The sequence below is a fragment of the Triticum aestivum genome, chromosome 5A (genome assembly GCF_018294505.1).
Source record: "Triticum aestivum cultivar Chinese Spring chromosome 5A, IWGSC CS RefSeq v2.1, whole genome shotgun sequence".
NCBI lineage: Eukaryota > Viridiplantae > Streptophyta > Magnoliopsida > Poales > Poaceae > Triticum > Triticum aestivum.
This window is the reverse complement of record NC_057806.1, coordinates 7,406,767-7,422,973: the sequence shown is the minus strand read 5'-3', so window position 1 is coordinate 7,422,973 and position 16,207 is coordinate 7,406,767. Positions and strand designations below refer to the sequence as shown.

Sequence of the window (16,207 nt, the reverse complement as noted above, 5' to 3'; positions counted from 1 at the left end):
TAGTTGGATCCTATGTTTCTCCTCCCCCTCTTCTCTCTTGTAATGAATTGAGTTTCCCCTTTGAAGTAATCTTATCGGATTGAGTCTTTAAAGATTTGAGAACACTTGATGTATGTCTTGCCGTGGATATCTGTGGTGACAATGGGATATCACATGATTCACTTGATGTATGTTTTGGTGATCAACTTGCGGGTTCCGCCCATGAACCTATGCATAGGGGTTGGCACACGTTTTCGTCGTGATTCTCCGGTAGGAACTTTGGGGCACTCTTTGAGGTCATTTGTGTTGGTTGAATAGATGAATCTGAGATTGTGTGACGCATATCGTATAATCATACCCACGGATACTTGAGGTAACATTAGGGTTTTGGTTGATTTGTGTCTTAAGGTGTTATTCTAGTACGAACTCTAGGGCTGTTTGTGACACTTATAGGAATAGCCCAACGGATTGATTGGAAAGAATAACGAGGTGGTTTCATACCCTACCATAATCTCTTCATTCGTTCTCCACTATTAGTGACTTTGGAGTGACTCTTTGTTGCATGTTGAGGGATAGTTATGTGATCCAATTATGATATTATTATTGAGAGGACTTACACTAGCGAAAGTATGAACCCTAGGCCTTGTTTACTATCATTGCAATACCGTTTACGCTCACTTTTATCATTAGTTACCTTGCTGTTTTTATATTTTCAAATTACAAATACCTTTATCTACTATCCATATTGCACTTGTATCACCATCTCTTCGCCGAACTAGTGCACCTATACAATTTACCATTGTATTGGGTGCGTTGTGGACACAAAAGACTCTTTGTTATTTGGTTGCAGGGTTGCTTGAGAGAGACCATCTTCATCATACGCCTCCTACGGATTGATAAACCTTAGGTCATCCACTTGAGGGAAATTTGCTACTATCCTACAAACCTCTGCACTTGGAGGTCCAACAACGTCTACAAGAAGAAGGTTGTGTAGTAGACATCAGTTTGCTCTAGGGGAAACCCTGTATATGGGTCTCCTGAATCCGATGACGTTGGCGTCTGGCGTCACACCCCCTCTTGGGGCATCGTTCATGCAACAAGTGTTGGCATGAGGGGTCCAGAGATGGTGCGGCGTCGTACCTACCGTGTCAATGCCAGTGGGTCGTGGCGGCGGGTGCGTCCTTATGGACCAGCACAGGGCATCGCAAGGGGCAAGTCTAGGTAGTGATCCGACAATGATATGCCTTCGAGATGTCTCTGCCAGATATGAGCTCCAAAACCGTGTCTCCAAGAAGGTAGACGACGCCACATGCCACCACTATCCGATCTGGCAAGCCAAACTTGTGGTTTGCCTTCGAGCTCAATGAGACCACCACTGTGACAATGCCCTTGTATAAAAAGATTTAGTATAAAACGTTGTATTGTAACTTGCCTTGGGTCCAAAAAACAGTATAAATAGTGTTCAAGAGCTTGACCAAAATCCTAAATATAATGACTTGGTTCGGGGTGAAGAATTCAACACGGTCAAGATGGTCGGTCGATTTGGCGGGAAGAACGACGCTGCCGAACGCGAAAAGCTGGATGGGGACAAAGATGTCTTCATAACCGATGTTACCGTTGATCTGAAGATGAGCCATCGATCCTTTTTGACAACACGGCGGGACCTGCATGGGCCACCAATGTCCGTACTAAGTTGTGGATCAAGAAACGATGGGTAACAGGAAACAAGGGAGACGATGTTTACCTAGGTTCGGACCTTCTCTAAGAGGTCAAACCCTACATCCTACATTGATTATATTGATGGAGTATTGAGTACATGATGACCTACCTCGAGATCATATGTTCTGTTCTAAACCCTAAGGCTCATAATCTTTCCTCTACGGACTAAACCCCACGGCTTATATAGGCATCGGGGTAACTAGGTTTACACATGACCGGTTGCCAATTAGGAATAAACACGACAACTACAAGAGATATCCTTGAAGTATACGCCAAGTCTTTGGTGAGTTTCTCCTTCCTCACGGTGGGGTTCGCAGCTTCGGATATCCTCTAGGCAGTGGCTAGTAGGTTTTTACTTTGACCCATCGTAGCAGGCCGTATAGGTTATTACCCCTAGTCCAGGACACCCTCAATACCCAAGAAGTTTCTATAGATATGCTTACCTAGTTTTGCACTATAAAATATTATTAAGATATTTGTTAGAGTGTATGATTTGAAATTTTGTACAATGATACTTAATGATTGTAAAATATCTATGAATACACCCACACACATGCAGATATATATGCTTTTATAATATATAATTTATTTAATGTTCAAAAAATATTATTTACATTGTAAAATTTGAATAGCAGAAGAAAATTTTCCATTGACTTACATTATATTTGTATAATAATTCACCCTATAAGTACTATTTAGACACCTTATTATCTGCTTAACTATGGTAGATAAATACTAGAAAATTATGCTCATTGAAATGATATTATGATACTTTTGGTTCCAAACTATAGTATGGTATAATTAATTTTCCTAAGTATAAAAGTTTAGTACAAAAAGAATTTGTATACAAAGATTTAGTATAAAAGGTTGTATTGTAACTTGCTCCGGGTCTAGAAAAATTAATATAAAGAGTGTTCAAGAGCTTAACCAAATTTCAATGCAAAGTGGTTCTTGTAAATTTAATATAAAGAAAGTCTAAACAATCATGGCTAGTTGGGTGGAATGTCCCAATAAATGTGGAGGAACAACAAATGCGTACAAAACGTGTTCATCACCTAGATAATAAAGAGAAACACCATGTTTTTCATCATTCAGCTAGCTTAAAACTATAGATGCGTATCAAAATCTAAAAGAGTTTCGTGGCCACTCAACCAACAATGCTCTAGCCTGGGAATTAAGTAGCCAACTGGTCATGCCCGGGGTTTAAGCACATACTTCCGGCCGGATCCACCTACAGCGGTGGCCATGCCCTTGTCGTGGGACTTAAGCACATACCTTCAGCTGGACCCACCTGCAGCGGCGGCCTTGCCCTTGTCATGGACACAAGAATGATATCGTTTTACAGTATCAGAGTGACCCGTCTTATCATCTTTTTTAGGACCGCGCTTGGGACCTCCTCCTCCTCATGGACCCCGGGAGGTGAAGGTGAAGGTGATGCTGATGGTGATGGTGGCGGAGGGGGGATTGCATTGTTCTGGATGAAAGGGATGATGTCTGTGGGCAAGATGAACTGGGAGTGCGTCTCACTTCCTCCATGCAGAATTCTCTTACCTGTCCAGTGGAGTTGAATAGATGGCCTCTGAATAACTCCTGTTCGGATCCAATGTAGGCCTCCAGCAGCTCAATGTCTTAGTTCAGCCCAATCTGTACAAGGGAAAAAGAATCTAAATCACACACGAACTGAAAAAAAGGCGTAGCAATTTCCAGGTCTACAAGCTACACACTACAATTTTGGTGACCACAACATTCTATAGCCTAACTAGTAAGATGCCCGTGCTACGCTACGGAATCACAAAAAATAAGAAAGAACACAAGAATGTACTGAGACATTGATCAAATCGATGCCATATACTCCCTACAAAATTAGTATAAAGTTGAGTCATCTATTTTGGAACAGAGGGAGTAGTTGATAGGTACACATCTAGCACAATCAAACATACGGTTTCCAACTGATAAAATCCTTCTTCTCAGCCAACCATTTAGATCTCATCGAACCTACAAAAAATTAAGGAAAACCAACAACATAAATATTTGCAAATGATGTAGGTCAAATACCAATCAAATAACTGCACAAGAACTGAGCAAATTTTGACAAAACGTAAAGTGCAAGTGCCCACAAGCACACATAATCCTTGAACTAAAATACACCTACTCACAACCAGAATGCGCTGAACATGCTAAATTACAGAATTTGGTCTAGCGGTTGTTGCCTCGTAACCCCAAAATAGTATTCAACATAAAGTCAATGGCATCATTTTTTAAGGGGAATCTAAATCTGCCAAGACACCATATAATGCACAAAAATCTAATTTGGTCGCGTAGTCTCTGGCTCCACTTCGAGCCCTCGGTCTCATCTCTGACCATGCTATGCTGGCCCACGATAAGGGTCAGATAGGATTTGCTTTGCGATGGAACTAAATCAATTAAGATGTACTCCCTCTGTAAACTAATAGATAAAGATCTTATATTAGTTTACAAAGGAGTACTTCTTTAAGAAACATTCCAATAATTTACTGGTTCATGTAGGCATATGAGTGTCTTGGAAAAAGAATAGCGCTATTTTCCATGGGATTTCAAGCTTATAGAACTTACACAATATCAAAATTTACTTGAGAGATTAAAAGTGAGATATGAACTCACGGGGTTTGGGATAACACATCATCTTGGAGTTGGGAGGCATAGCTTGAAGTCATGAAAAAATTTACTTGAGAGATTAAAAGTGAGAAATGAACTCACGGGGTTTGGGAGACACTGCACTCATTAGCAAATATCAGACAACAAATCAGAAGGATATTATTAATGCTACATATATTTTATCATATAGCACTTCCAAGTAGATCTCACACAACAACACAAGTATGCATATGTTTTTTTTGTAAAAATGATTATTTCAAATTATGTTAAATACAGACTAATATTTTTTTCAAAGACTGGGAAGTTAAAGTACTTGATACAAAGTGTGGGACTCGAGCACTTATCTACTAAATAATACACTTAGTCATCCTTGATCATGATCCCCTATTTACCTTACACCAAATCAGGCCAAGTACAAAAATCTGACACACGTCACAATTAAAATATGGTCTAGATACTGAATAGCAAATCTGGTACCAACCCGAGGGATGGAGTACATTGAATTTCAGCAAGGATGAACTGCGAGCTTCTACAAAGAATCAAACAGAAAGTCTAAATGTGCAGCTCACAAGGTGCTATGCGGATCCGCAACCGACTCATTCTAAACATTTAGCAAATCACATGTTTAGGAGAGAGCGCGCTTTCAATTGGACACGTATCTGATACACATCTCTACTCAAAATATGACCAATTTCTTGGATCTGATACGAGAAACACATAACTTATGGAGGGATGATTGCAGTTAGGAGCGGCATCAGCGCCGCCAGGAACGACATATGGAATGATGGTATAGCATGTTACTGCCGTCGACCACTCATTGCAAGTTGGACATAAATGGCCAGGTACAAATTAAGAAATATGCAAGCAGATTGTTTTGCCAGGCGGTAAAGTAGGATACCAACCCTTTAGCACTTTGTTGGCACGAGGGCTATAACATTTGAGGCGCAAGACTTGCTGCTTCTTTGACCTTGTAGTTCTTCAGCTTCAGACCTAAATTCAAGGGTTTCTCCAGGAAACTCCTAAGCTTATCGAACATCTTTTTTTTTTTGAAAAGGGGTTTTACCCCAGCCTCTGCATCAGAAAGATGCATACGACTCATATTATTAAAAACAATCCAGCAACAAGTCTCCAAGTGTCGAAGTGTGAAATAAACAAATGCTCATAAGAGCTAAACAAAAAGCCACAACCGGCTGGCAAATAAAATAGGAGCACTACATGCCTATCCTATTACATGACCGCCATCCAAACCGGTTGAAAATATCCCGAGCTACCATCTCCCATCGGGTAGACGCAATAACCAAACGCTCCCTGGCCTCCGTCGGAGTGAGTAGCGACCACATACAGATCAACGTCGTGGCCCTGAAGATAACCTGTAAAAAGTGAATGTTCGTTGATCTGTTAAAAACCAAATCATTTCTGCAGTTCCAGACTGCCCATAATAAAGCACAAACGCCAACACGAATGTGCCTCGCTGTATCAGAGTCAACCCCATCAAGCCACGTTCCAAATAACATGTTGATGGAAGTAGGCGGATTAATATTAAAAACAATATGAATCGACCGCCACAGAATCTTAGCCAGCGGACAATGAAGAAAGAGGTGTTTGATAGTTTCGTTATGGTCACAAAAACTACATCTAGCAGAGCCCACCCAGTTGCGTTTTGCCAGATTATCCTTAGTCAAAATAACTTGTTTATGCACAAACCACATAAACACTTTGATTCGCAAAGGTACCTTTACTTTCCAAACGTGCTTCGAGGAAGGAATGACGCTAGAGTTTATGACATCCAGATACATGGATTTGACCAAGAACACGCCGTTCTTAGTTAGTTTCCAATATTTTGGACCTGCCATGCAAATCATCAATTTTCAAACATTTCAGTGATTTGGTGAGAACCAAAAATCCAAGTGTAGTTGGAGCTGATACTGAGTATATATGTGCATATGCCTGACGAAGTCATGCGATTTTATATAAAGGACATCATATAATCACTATTGCATACATAATTGCCTGTGTTACATTCAAACAAAGGAAAAAACTGAGCTTGTAGTGTATTTAAACAAAGCAAAATGTATAGTAAGAGATGCTTTGGAATCACGTGCATATAGAAGTAGCGAGTGTACATGTGCATATACACACACAAAAAAAATGTACCGGGCCTCTTGTAACTTTCTTACATCAATCAAGATTCTGCAAAAAAAATATGCCGGTAACTGACATCAAGGGGAAAAAAAAATTGGCGTGTGAGCTGAAAAATTGGATGTGGAGCTACCAAGCAAAGGAGGGGCTTCCATGACAATGAGACCTGCTGTAGGCGTCATCCAAATTTTTTGAACAGCGGGAGTAACAAAGAGAACTACCAAAAAATAAGTTAAAACACATGTATGATTTTTTTTTACAAACATATCATGAACACTAAAGCAAGTATCTAAAGTTATATTTTCTAGAAGTCCTCTGCACAAACTTCAGAACCGTACATCAGAAGCAATTTTAGATGACATGCCTTATTAGATAAATAGTTTTTTTACTGCCACCAAATTGTACTTCCTTTATACCTTGGACTACAAATTGAGACTTATTTGTAGATCATTTCTTTGTAAAATTTGCAATGGGTTGGACTGGCCTTCCTTTTTCTTATCCGAGAAAGTAAGAAAAAATATATTACTTTTAGATGTATCTCTACAAAGAGCAACATAGAGTTGCCTGTGTGGATACTGGTTCAGAGAGGCATATACCAACATTTATATACATACAATACTCAAAATTTCATCCTCGAGAAGATTCTGGATAAGTAATTGAAACCAGTACTGGCCACTGCTTATGGATACTTTAGAAGACAGTTTCATTTGTTACCACCAGAACATCTATGCACTTGCACAAGCAAGGATTGTCTAACAGATATGAAGCAAGAACTGATGAAACGTATAGAAGATTTTACTATTCGGCCACCACACCCATACCTTGGTCCTTCACAAAGAATATTATTACTAGATGGCAATAGCAGAGCATAGTTCCTCCACGTCAACATCACAGATCACACCAGAGACCAGACCAGCAGCCATCTCCGAGACGGACCGACTCGATTGGAGGATGACGCGGGTGTGCAAAAATGCTAGACTTACGGATGGTTTCCACGGCTTTTGCCTACAGACTCGTTTCCCAAAAACTCGCGCGGGTGTGGCTTCAATTGCAGACGACAAAGAGGTCCTCGGGGAGCAGCTCGTACTCGAATTGGAAGAACGTGGAGCACGTCGGCGCGGCCGCCGAGGATGTGTAGCACGTAGCCGGCATGCACAAAGGTCGGAGATGGTGGAGACAGCGAGGAGGAGGGGGAGGTGATGGGGCTTCTGCAACAGAGGAGGATGCGGGAGAGGCGTTGCGCACTCGGGGGAAGGACGGCTCCGACGGCGTACTTGCCGGCGTGGACATTGATGGAGACGGGGTAGGGGGAGGAGGAGGTGGTGAGCAGCGGGGCTGCTGCATCAGAAGAGGAGGCAACAACAGGCGTCGTGGACTTGGGGGACGGGCTGCGCCGGCGGCGTACTTGCTGATGTCGGCGTCGGAGGAGGAGGGGTGGCGGTAGAGGTGGGGCTGCTGAGCCAGAGTGGAGTCAGGAGAGGCGTTTGGAGCGACCAGCGTCGGCGCGTGTGGAGCGGCAGCGGCCAGTTTGGTTCCATGCTTCTCCCCTTTTCGAGAAGGATCGAGTACTTCTGGAGTTCTGGTTGCCTGGTTGGATAAAGTCGGGATGAATGGAGCGGACGTAGAGAATAAGCTTTCTTTTGCAGATGTGAAGTGGGTTGCTTCTGTGCGTCGGACATAGATCTGATGATCGAAAATGATTGATGGCAGGCACAGCATCACCACCAACTTGATCTTTTGTAGGAGTAGAGATGTACGCAACGATCAAATCATAGAATTTTCTGAACGTTCAAGGATACATCCTGAACTATCCTAGGAGTTATTTCAAACTGTCCTCACAGTTTCTCTTTTCCATTGGATGTTGGCTTTGTTGCCTAACCAAAACAACATGTTTGCTCAACGGAACACATTATGTTGGTCACATGTAAATCCAGCTAACCGTTTTAATTCTTGAGTAGTTAATAATTATGACTCACTTTTTTTTTGCAGCAGGAGGGTTTAGAGTGCTAATTTTGTGGAGATGGGTATTTTTTTCACTTGCTGGGACCTGGGAGATGATCCAATCTACGAGTAACATTGACAAATCGAAAAAGGGACGACACTGCTTTACCGCCACTAGCAGACGTTCACTTTTCCTGTTTTGATTGAGGCTTGATAGTTGGAGACAACCTGACCATTCTGGACTTTTATTGGTTGAGTAAATATGACTTTTTCAAACGGCAAATACCTTATGTGTGATTTTCTTTTTCTTTGGTGTAAAATACATAGTTATGGTTCTCCACCTCTAATTTCTTACAAAATTGAGACACCATAATACAGAGCCAACATATTATTTGCCAAAGCTATAGAGTGTAGCAAAGCACACAAAGTAATCATGTAGTGTTAATTCTTTTTGGGCACCATAAACTGTCATAGTCAGATGTTGCCAGCTCTAATAAACTATGTCGCACCAACGCAGTACATCGTGTTCGTCACATTTGTTGGCAACTTGGCATAAGTTGCCTACATTTTTTGGCTTGATGTTGTCTAGCCTTAATATATCATGTTGGGTAATAAAACACATTATGTAGCATGCAGCAAGACAACATATTCGGCCAAAATTTTCAGCATCTGGCCCACATTTTTTTTATTAAACTGAACTGTGCCACTTTTCTGCACATTGTCACCTAATCATCTTTTTTCTATCACCTAGATGTATTCCCAGTCAACAACACGAACAAACTTTGCTGGCATTTATTCCCATTTTTTCTTATTTTACTATCCTTTATATATGCACGCTGATGCACCCAGGAAGCAAGACTCTTATATATAGGTTGAGGCATTAACAGGGATGCCACATCATTTTTTGACAACAGTCTGGCAAAGTGACACATATTCAGGCATAGTTTGAGGCAACAAAATCAGCATTACTTTGTGCTTTTTAGTTTCTATTTTTCAATGGCTTGCGACCAAAACAACACCAGGCCCGATGCAACAATACTTTTCAAAACTATTAACATATTTTTGTATCTCTTTCATAACACACCGCAGGTGGTCTTGGCAAGCTGTCAGTCTACCAATATATCATGGACGAGGTTAATATCGACGTCGACTTGCTCACATCGCTCAGGGCAATCCATTTTATTCAGTCCTTTTAGATCCTAGCTAAAGCATACATAGTCTTATGACTTGATCGTCAACTAATTTAGCTGTGTTGTGTGTATCTTAATGCTAGAGTTTGCAACCATGGTGTATGCCATCACTAATGTCCACCTTCCAGCCGTCAGGCACCTTGATCGTGGAGCTGATCTGCACCAACAACGTCTGAGCATCACTATTCTTCATGCAACTTTTGTTCATAGTATGTAAAGGAACTTAACTTGATTGTTACTTTCCCCTGCCATAGTAAAATGCCTTGGTTCCATGCTCCCAGTCTTTACTATTGGTTTCCTCCTTGTTTTTTGCTAGATCTTTTTATTTTTATTGTTCAAAATTGATTTGTGCTGGACCTGCCATGGTGATATAAGTGAATTTACTTTACCAAGAGCTAAGCATACTGAATCTAATAGAGAGAAATGCGATAAATTAAGACTCGTAATCAAAATCAAAATTTATATTGGGAAGATGTTTACCTTCTTGATCCCAGCACAAGAAACAACAGAGACCGACATACCTTATTTTCCCGTGATAGGGTAAGTGCCTACACAGATAAAAACATCACATTTAGATTATATACACCAATGACTTCAAGGTGAAATAAATAAACACTCCTTTATAAAACGGAGGAGATGCTTACCTTTTACAATGTCTTCTCCATGATCAGATACAATTACGGTTAAGTTTTTAGTTTTCCGGCTAAGTTTGGTAGCATCAAATATTTTTACCTGTGAAGAAATCCATAAAATTAATTTCTGAAACATATTTTTCATAATGCTATGGTCAGCATATATTAAGCAATTCATAGTTACAACATAAAATTAACTTACCGAAACATGTTTTTCTTCATTTAATTCATTTCCTTGGTCGAAGTGATCCCAACATATGTCTATCAACATATTTTCCAACTAGAGAAATTATAAAAGCCAAGAGTCTGTCACATGAAATATGTATATATGAAAAATACACCCCTACGACCACGTGTACTCACTCGATCACTCCTCTCCCTCTCCCTCTCCCTCTCCTTCACAACAGATTTTTCTTGTTTTGTGGTTTTTCAAATACGTAATGGCTACAACAGATATTTCATTTAAAAAACACCTCCCCAAAAAGAGCATACTGTATAACCCATGGGGAGAATATCATACGGAAACTGGGAGAATATCATACGGAAACCAACATTCAAAAAAAACTTCATGGAAACTATGTTTGAAAGTTTCAAAAAAAAAAAACTAAAAATATGTGAGATATTAAGACGATGATGTTCTATCGTCATGTGAAATTTCAAGTAAAAAACATATATTACGGGATGCGAGCAATGGAAAGACAAATTCAGCAATGAATAGTGACATTACTGTTTGGCACTATTCAATGCTGATTTTTTTTTCTTTTTCATAGCTCTCGTTCCGTAATGTGTTTGAATCTGAAATTTTGCAGGGCAATAGAACATCACCCTCTTAACATCCTTTTTTGAGTTTTTTTTTGAAACTTTGAAACATATTTTCGTGTAGTTTTCACCGGTTTCCACCGAATGTTGACTTGTTCTCCCATAACCTGGGAGAATATCATACGGAAACAAATATTCGGTGGAGACCGGTGAAAACCACGCGTAAACGATGTTTTGAACTTTCAAAAAAAATCTCAAAAGAAGGGATGTTAAGAGGGTGATGTTCTATTGCCCTGCAAAATTTCAGGGTCAAACACATTACGGGATGTGAGCTATGAAAAAGACAAATCAGCATTCAATAGTGCCAAACAGTAATGTCACTACTCATTGCTGAATTTGTCTTTTTCATAGCTCCATACTCTTGAATATTTAAATCAACAATAATATGTAATCTCTTTAGAAAATGTACTCGATACTATCAAATGAACATCAATTGTGTATACACTTTTCATTATCAATAGAGTAATCTATGCTTCATAATGCATATATATGCATACTCTTTTATTAAATTAATTGTTCATATACGGATACTCCCCCTAGAAGTACAATTTAACACATTTACATCCTACATACCATATACTCTTATTTGATCTTAGCTACGGGATACATATGTGCCCACCGTATAATGTAAGCTATATGCTCTTCCATCAAATTGATTAGAATAACCAGCCTGACATACTTGTGTATAGATACTTATCCATGCAGAAAGCGCAATGAATTGGGAGGTTGTTGAACTAACACCACATTAACTAGATCATTTAATTAAAAACACATGATTACGTGTTCCCTCTTTGATTACAATAAAACAACCCGTTAACCCAATCTGACGTGGGAGATTAATCTATGATGGATTGGCAAGTAACTAATAAATACGCAATGCACATACCTCAATTGTAGTAGAAATATATTTTCCATTAAAACCTTCAATAACATCACCCTTGTTGATTCCAAGTTTCTCAGCATATGATCCTTTTGAGACCTAATATGCAATTCAATTAGAATGATTACTCCATAATATGCATATGAGGAACAACTTTAGGTGAAACTAGTAACATGAGTGATATGAAATAATGATCTACATACCTTCTCAACAATAAGACCAAACTCGATGCTATGCTTACGTCTCATCCTCTCAATACAAATTGGGTCTAAAAGTCTGATAGAAGTAAAAGTCATTCCAAGGTGGAGCCGAGGTATACACCTGTACCAAATATAATTGAATTACCACACAAATCTTAGGTGTAACATTGTTGAATTATTGACCATACAAGACATGTGTATTACTCAACAGAACTAACAAAGAACAATAGGTAAAAGAAAGGAAAGACATACTTGAACCTCCTCCAGAAATCAAAGCACTTATGCAATATTGAAGAAGGTACAAAAGTCTCATTAATGTGATTGTTAACGAGACCCACAACCCTCCCTTCTAAATCAATGATGAGCCCTCCATCGTCCTGAAACTGTAGAATTGTAGTAGTGACGAATATTACAGTTTGTAGACAAGATACAAATGTCGGAATAGAAAACATAAAGTGAAGATACAACATACCATACTGTGACTTGTATCACGGGAAAAATACATGTAATGACACCTCTCATACCAATCTGGAACCATGTATTCCACCCTACCATGGGTTATTGTTAGATCCAGATTTTCATCTCTTCCAAGTCGGAAAACATCTTGACCAGAACGCACACTATCAATGAAAGTGGGCAGCTCAACTGGTTTGTCAACTTCAACCTCATAAAGAGCAAATTCATAATGCTCCTGCAGGTAGAGGAGCTGGCCTAGTACGGTTGTGTTGTCTAGCAAGTGAACAATGACCTAAAAAAGAGAGCGGTGAAAGTTACGTCACTACATTTTCGTGAGAATTTATATTGTTGAAACAGAGTTCTGTGATATCAACTATCAGGAAAGTCTCATCATAATCAGATCTATTGTCATTGGAGAATGTATAAATAAATAAACTTTAGGAAGCTCACCTTAGCCTCACGGTGATATTTGCCTGTCCACTCCTCCAACCACGGGTCCATCTTGGAAGGATCCTTTGCGCGAATCAGATGAGCAGACGTCAAAACAACAGCGGTTTTGCGACTGTCATCCCGTTGAATCCACAAACCAGAGCACATATTCAGCGGCTGACTCTCTGCAAAGCAAACCAAAAGTCAGAACATTACTTGCCAGGTAGCAAATATTAGTTAGTAGCATTCAAGCATGATGTTACACACATACGCACCGAGAGAGGACGAGAGAATGATGACCGAGTTGGCGGCAAGAAGCACTGCATCCTTTGCGGGTTCACGGATGGGAAGGAGGCACGGGTCAGAGAACAAGCACGAAGGCTTTGGCGTGCCGAAAGGCAGCGCGTATGCCCGGATTGGTAGCCCTATCAGCTAGCTCGTCGGGTATGTAGGGTTCGTAGAGTGGGGGGCTGGCCGGATCGGAGGATTCCTCCGTCACGGACTCGATCACATCATACACACGATCTACAGAAAAATACGAATAAGTAGTCTGTCTTGATGAGGAGGAAAGGAGGTTGGAACCTGGGGGCAAAATCACCTAGTTTTACTTGGGATTGGGCTCCGTCGTGCTCAAAGGCCGCGAAGATCATCTCTGGATGGGATGTTCGACCAGCTAGCTCGTCAGGAGATCTAGGGCTCGTGGAGTGGAGATCTACCCCCTCCTCTTCCTCTGCCAGGTGTGGCCTCTTCGCTTCCCGCACCGTCTCCGGGTCATCGCCGAGGATCCTGGAGGCCCTCGACATCATTCTCATCTCGTGCGCCGCGGCCTCTGCACCGGCGGCGCCCGAAAAGGGTTTCTCATCTCGTGAGGAACGACTCGCGTCCACGTCGAGGGGGTCTCTGGGTTCGTCCATGGGTTTTCCTTTTTTTTAGAACGTTTTCCTCTTTTCTTCCACGGTTTTTAGCCCACGTTGATTTGCTATTTATCACATGTTATTACTTAACAGGATCGGACTCGGACCAGCGCAACACCGTACATGAGACTGGTTCGGCTCGTTTTGATTTAGGGAAACATTTACTACCGGCGCACCGACCGAAAGCGTGCGCGTCTTGGCATCGCTTTCGATCGTGCGCTTGGCGACCCCTTCCCCGCTGAATGGCATGCGCCCCCACTCTGCTATGATTTTTATTGTTTTTTTCTTTTTTTTTCTTTTGGTTTTCTTTATTTCTCATCGGTTTTCTTCGGCTCTTTTCCCCTTCGTATTACTTTATAAACTTTCTTTATGTACATTTTTAATACATTTTTTCAACTTTATTTTGAATACACAGTAACATTTTTGCCAAATACATGTTTAGCATTTCCTAAATGACAATGAACATTTTGAAAAAGTATACAAACATTTTTTTACATAGTTTAAAAAGTTGCTCCTACTTTTAGTAAAATGAAAAAGTGTTCTGTTTTCAAAAAGTTGTTCATTTTCTTGAAAGTATTCAACCTTTTTGTCACACATTTGTTCAGGTTTCAAAAGTTGCTCCCATTTTAAAATATTTCAGAAAGTATTTGGACTATAAAATTTTGTTTAGTTTTTAAAAATCCCATTTATTCAAAAAGTGTTCACTTTTTCGAAATTGATTCTGTTTTCAAAAAGTTGTTCATTTTTTTGAAGTACTCAACGTCTCACACATTTGTTCAGGTTTCACACATTTGTTCCCATGTTTGAAACAATGTTTGTGTTTCAGAAAGTGTTCGCTTTTTCAAAATTGATTCTGTTTTCAAAATGTTTTTATTTTTCAAAATTATTAAGAATTTTGAATAGTGAAAAATATTCGCACTTTAATGTTTTCGGAGATTCACAATTTGTTTACGTTTTCCACATTTGAATGCCCTTAAACATATGCTCTTTTGTTCGGCAAAATACAACCAGTGCATGATCGTTTCTCACATTGTCACAAAGAGATGACGCACAAAATGTGCAACAGAATTTCAACAGCTAAACAAAGAAACAACTGCCAAACGAACCAGTTCACACGGTCTCTCTCGCGGGCGCGGCGTGTCGCTGCGCCTCAGCCTGCTAGTATTTTTCTAATCTTGCCTTTGCCGTGTGTTGCTAAATATATGAGGCCTCTCATTAAATCAATCATTTCTTCCAGTGGCTTGGGCGTGGAGTCTGGCGGCACCAGGTCGCAAGTTCGACTCATTTTTACGTCCTGCCTTATGAAAGAAAAGGAAAAAATAAGTCGCTTCGCATGTGGTGGGCCGGCCCAGTCGCGTCCGCAATCAACATTTGTCTATTTTACGTAGTGTATTATGAAGAAAAAACTCGAAACAAATCTTAGTTTTTCTTTTGCGCCTGTTGGGCCGGCCCAGTGGCTTCCGCAGTCAACAAACAATCCTGCCACGTCGACAATCCCTGTTTGGGAACGTCCTCAAGGTTCAAAATAAACTGGGATCGAAGAATTTAGTGTGCTGATTTAAGGGATTGAAAATTCAAGGTTCAATTTAGCTTTCGTCAACAAATTCAAGGTTTATTTTGGACTTTTTCCTTTTTTGCCACATAACATTATCTTCTTTCCGACGCGCATCCTCGCCCGTTCTTTTCTTTCTCGCATCCACTTTTTCTTCCTCAGAGCAACGACGGAGCTTTTTCTTGCACAAACACGCGCCCATAGACTCCCTCTTCTCTGATGCCCTCTGCCATGGCCGCGTCCGCATCCTCTCCTCTGATGCTTGCGTCCTGGTTGCACTCTCTCCTCCTCTCCCCCGAAGCTCGTCGCTATGGCCACCTCCTCCTCCACCCCCACCCCCAAAATGTCGCAACCGATGTGCTCGTCGCTGGAACTCGTGTGGCTGCGTGCTGCATTCCACGGCCATGGCTGCGCCATGTTGTTTAAGGGGAGGCCATGAATTTTCTGTTGACGAGCTGCAACCGCCGCGGGCCGTCTGTTGCCACTGGCATTGTTTTTTGTTGGAACCAGCAACACCATTTTCTGGAACCGACTATGCATTTTGCTGCAATGCGAGGTCGACGGCCTCGATATTTTGCTGGAACCGGAGAATATGGATGCTGCAAACGGCGATCAATGAAGCTACTACCATCCACTTTTTCTGCTGCAATCATTCATGGTAACTGTGACACCCGCGGTGATGGCGACGCCATTTTGTTGCAACATCGTCGTTTTTTGCTACTA

The 16,207-nt window shown here is 40.8% G+C and overlaps 1 pseudogene; it reads right to left on the bottom strand.

Annotated features, from left to right (window-relative positions):
- Positions 1 to 6,106: 6,106 nt before the first annotated feature.
- Positions 6,107 to 13,953, bottom strand: LOC123106308 (uncharacterized; annotated as a pseudogene).
- Between the last annotated feature and the right edge of the window lie 2,254 nt (positions 13,954 to 16,207).